The 5,193-nt window shown below is 35.0% G+C and overlaps 1 pseudogene; it reads right to left on the reverse strand.

Annotated features, from left to right (window-relative positions):
• Positions 1-317: 317 nt before the first annotated feature.
• Positions 318-1,179, reverse strand: LOC118833379 (annotated as a pseudogene).
• Positions 1,180-5,193: the final 4,014 nt, after the last annotated feature.

Below are 5,193 nucleotides of genomic sequence, written 5' to 3' on the forward strand. Positions count from 1 at the left end.
CGGCTGTGACCATTTATATATTCTGTGATCCTTTAAACTGAATTTTACAAGGATTCCAACTGCCCCTAGGTTATAAAATGCCCTCTATCAGATTACTTATGGGGAACAAAAATAGAACATATTACTTGATTTTATATATTTATTGAGAATATTTATATAGTTATTCAGAAGATTTTATGTATTCATTTATGTGTAAGCCCTTGATGAAAATTAGAAGTGAATGTTCATAGGCAGTAATATTTCATGTATAATTCTGTCTTTTTGAAAGTTCAGTTTACATGGTAACTTTTATAATCATGAGATTACCCATGTAAGTTTTATGCATTCAAGTGTTTTCCATGATGTCTGATGTGGTCATTAACAAAAGTTGCACCAAAGTAGTAGTTATGATCATGCCCTTCTTGCAATCCAAAAACAATGGAATTTTCTATTCTACAAATTCAGCTATAAAGTTTTTAGGAAGTAATTGCCCCATCTTTAAGGAACTGGTCATCTCTGCCTTGATTGATTAGTATGTCCCACTGAGAATCTAGATAAGACTTCACAAGATGAGTAGCATCATATGCCTCCTATTTACTTTGATCTGATGCTAAATATCCACTGAAGGCCTTCCCCCCCACCCCCGCCACACCCGGGACAGAACATTGGATTGCAGATTGGAAGGAATGCTGAAACACATTTGCATTTTCCAGGATTCTTCAAAGCACAAATCAGAGCTCCATGACCTCTGATAGAATGGCCAAAAATAGATATCTTCTCTTGGTCAGCTGGAAAATTTGCAATTATCAGCTTGGGCAGCTCATCTATTATATAAGAGCACATCCTATAGTTGGTTTTCCAAGGTTCTTCAGTGGCACCCACGTAAATACAAGCACCAGTACCAAAGTCCCAGCTATCATCTTCTCCTGTAATATTACAGCCACATAGACTAGTGTCTGGTGCAACTACAAAGAGGCCATGTTCTGCTGCTCTTTGTAGATAATCACCTTTTGTCATAAAATTTTGTTCTCTGCAAGTTAAACCAGACAGCCAGTAAGGGACAGGATATTTTCCAGTTTCTGTCTTTGGTGGTAAGTAGATTTCAAATTTCATTTTTCATTTTTGTTCTGCACTGTCATGTTCATATACTTTCTGAAAGCTCTCAAAGCACTTGTTGATGGAAATCTGGTTCAAGGCCATAGTTTCTTTGCTATTTGATTGTTTTTGTTTTTTCACTCACTGGCAAAAGGTGACTAACAGAAAGTGTATGATCCTTGCTTGGTGTAGATAGTGGGAGATACAGGAGGGCCAAGATAACATCAAAATAGATAAATGACTTAGGGGTGATGTCATAAGAAAAATCAGGGAACATAGAAATATGCACCTGTCAGATCTATGATAAGGAGAGAATTTATAACCAAAGAATGGATAGAGAGGATCAACAGTACTAAAATGGATAATTTTGGTTATGTGAAATTTAAAAGCTTTTGGACAAACAAAACTAATGCAACCAAAATTAGAAGGGAAAAGGTAATTGGGACAAAATTTAAAGTAAGTTTTTGTAATATTCTCTTTCTTCAAATATATTAGGAAGTGACGCAAATTATTAAAAATGAGAGTTGTTCACCAATTGATAAATGGTCAAAGAATATGAAAAGGCGGTTTTCAGAAGAAATTAAAGCTATCAATAATCACATGACAAAATGCTCACTACTTATTTGAGAAATTAAAATTAAAACTACCCTGAGATATTATCTCACATCTATCGGATTGGCTAAAATGACAGAAAAAGAAAATGACGAACCCTGGAGGAGTTATGGAGAAATTGGGAGACTAAAGCAATGCTTCTAGAGATAAATTTAGAACTATGACCAAAGGGACATAAATCTTTCCATGCCCTTTGACCCATCAATACTATCACAAGTTCAGCATGCCAAAGAGATCAAAGAAAGGAGAAATAATGACTTATTTGTACAAACATATTTATAATAGTTCTTTTTGTGTTGGCAAACATTAGCAAGTGAGTTGATGCCCCTCAATTTGGGAATGGTTGACCAAGTTGTATATGATTTGATTGAATACTATTGTGCTATAAGAAATGATGAGATGGATGTTTTAGAAAAACCTGAGAAGACTTTTACCAATTCATGCAAAGTGAAGTGAGTATAACCTAGAGAAAATTATACGCAGTCATAGTAACAATTTTAAGGATGATTAATCATGAAAGACTTAGCTACTTTAATCAAAAAATGAATTAGACAATCCCAAAGACCCATGAAGAAAAATGCTTTCCATATCCAGAGAGAGAGCTAATGAATTCTGAATGCAGATTGATGTATATTTTTTTATCCTTATTGTCTTTTTCTTGTCTTTTTCTTTTCTTTTGCAACGTGACTTATGTGTAAATATGCTTTTTATGACTTTACCTGTATCATTAATATCAAATTGCTTGTCTTCTCAAAGAAGGAGCAAAGGGTAAAAAGGAGGGAGAGAACTTGGAAATTAAAATTAAAATGAATATGAATGAAAAATAAAATTTTACACATAAGTGGAGTCTAATGAAATAAAGTAAAATATATAAAAATTGTGTGATATGAGATACATTTATTCTTATTCTTAGTGTATAGGTAAGTGAAAGAAATGAATATTAAATAACCAATTGTCGGGGAAATCCAGGATTTTTTTTTCTTTTCATAGATCCTCATTTTCTACTAAGCCAAGCCAGCATCTGAAGGACACTTTGGTGGATGAAATTGCCCAGATCCCCAGGGTACATGCCTCTCATTCCTGGGTGGGAGACCTCACCTAACTAGAAACCTTGCAAAGAATTTAATCTTAGGTGAATTCTGGCCCTGTGTACCACTCAGGGAGTTTTGGTAAAGGGGGTCCTTTTCCCTAGACTGATCTTTTGCCTAGACTACCTGAAGTGTGGTCTGGGAGCAAGAATGATCAGAGTCATGTCACCCCAGGTCTTCTCTGAAATTGGACCACCTCTCATTATAATATTTATTCTTCTCATTAATTGTTACCCAATCAAAGTGTGTTACCACCTTCAGGAATACTCACTCTTCCAAAAGCATATTAGCATTGAGTGGGTTCCATGAGAGGTCTTTGTCACTAGAGAGTGCCACTGATTCCTTTTATTAATTATCTGTTGACATGATTAATAAAATGACTATTACCCTATGTTTCTTGAATTGTTTATATGATACATAGGGTGAGACATTGAGAGATTAAAATATTTTCCCATGATGATTTCACTTTGAGAACATCTTTAATAATGCATCATCATTCTTTTCAATATTAGATGGAGAGGAGTTATATAAAGGCCATTATGAGGATTTTGATTCTTCACTTGAGAAAATATCACAAGTCATCTTCCTGATATTCTCCAGATAATTGGCATGTGCCTTTAAAATGTTTATTTTCCCTTGATTCTTTGCCCTCACCTCTAAAATCATCCCAGACTATCTCACCCCACCCCTTACCCCAATAATAATCATCTGGTCCCAAATAACCATATAGAATTTGGAATCCTCACTAAGACTTTCTGCATCTCTCATTTAAGCCTAACTTTAGTAAATCAGGAAATAAATAATTATTATTGCCTTTAGCCTACCTGTGATCTCAAATTCCCAAAACATAAATTTGGAATTGGGGGCAGTCCATGGCATTATTGACATCATACATCAGTATGTGAAATCCCTGAAAAAGAAGGAAAATATGTAAATTATATCAGAGAATACATTTTCACTTTACAGAAAGGGGAGCCTAAGAAGCTGTCAACAGAACTACAACACATTCATGATTCGGGAAGTTTGTATTTTCTCACCCAAATTTCTTTGAAAATTTGGAGCCTCCCAGTATGGTGCTGACATCTTCAGCCAGATATAAATATTTTTCTTTAACAAATGTCCTTTGGAAATATGTCTTACATGTAGGCTTCTTGTCCCCTTCCTTATTTAAGCCTCAGGATTACCACATCTCATTTAGAAAGACACTTGCCATCAGATCAAAGTGATTATATCTTCTCCTCATGCTTAAACCCCCTTAAATAAAGGACCATTTATTTGCATTGCTGCAGTCATAGGCCCATATCACTTCCTGCCTGTAATGATCTGTCTGCCTCAAATCCCTCTCCACTCTTATCCATCCCCCAGTCAGCCAACCAAGTCATTTTTCTAAAGCCCAACCATGTCACTCCCCTAATCAATGAGCTCCAATGACTCCCTATTGCTTGCAGGATCAAATATAAAATCTTTAACATTCAAAGTTCATCATAATCCCTTCTTATCTTTCCAATCTTCATGCTTTTTGGTCCCTACCACATATTTCAATTCAGTGATACTCTTTGTCATTTCACAAATAAGACATATCTCTCAGCTCCAGACATTTCCTCTGTTTGTTTCCCCTGAGTGGAATGTTCTCCAAAGTTATCTTTGCCTACTGGCTTCTCTTACTTCCTTTAAGTCCCAGCTAATATCTCACCTTCTACAAGAAGCTCGTCCCAATCACTCTTAATTCTATTGCCTTCCTTCTCCCTATTATTTCCTATTTATTCTGTATATAGATTGTACATATCCATATGCTTGTTTCTCTCCCCATTAAATTGTGAGCTACTTGAGAGCAGAGATTTTTCCCCTTTTTTATATACCAATGACTTTGCACAGTGCCTGAAATTTAGTAAGTCTTTAATAAATCTTTATTGGTTGATTAGGATTTCATTAGAGATCATTGAGAAAGTAGATTCAGTAGGGAGCAAATGTCTAAATTGCAAGGGGTTGAGATGAGAGGGTGAAAGCATGTACCTCAAATATAGGCAACTTTTTCATGTAGTTCAGGAAAAAAAAATGGAAAGAGAAGTGGGGCAGAATGTAGATTGTTAAATGGATCAAAAGAATTTTGGCTTGGGTTAAGGAGAAATTAAGTTTGTATACAGATGGACAAAAGTTGGTGTCAAAAAGATTTAGCATTTGAAAATGCATAAAAGAAGGAATGATATTGTATTAAACTCCTATAGAAGACAAATGTCAAGAAATGAACTTTAACAAGATTTAAGGGAGTCTGATCTTCTGCAGTCATATCAAAAAAAAATAGGGAATGAATAAAAATACTTGGAAGTTATAACAAAAGGACAGTGTGTCCTTTTTATCAAGCCCTCCCTCTCATTTAAAAAAAAAAAAACTTGCTTGGACTAAAAAAGTTGATACCTTA

The sequence above is a fragment of the Trichosurus vulpecula genome, unplaced genomic scaffold (assembly GCF_011100635.1).
Source record: "Trichosurus vulpecula isolate mTriVul1 unplaced genomic scaffold, mTriVul1.pri scaffold_69_arrow_ctg1, whole genome shotgun sequence".
NCBI classification, from domain to species: Eukaryota; Metazoa; Chordata; class Mammalia; order Diprotodontia; family Phalangeridae; genus Trichosurus; species Trichosurus vulpecula.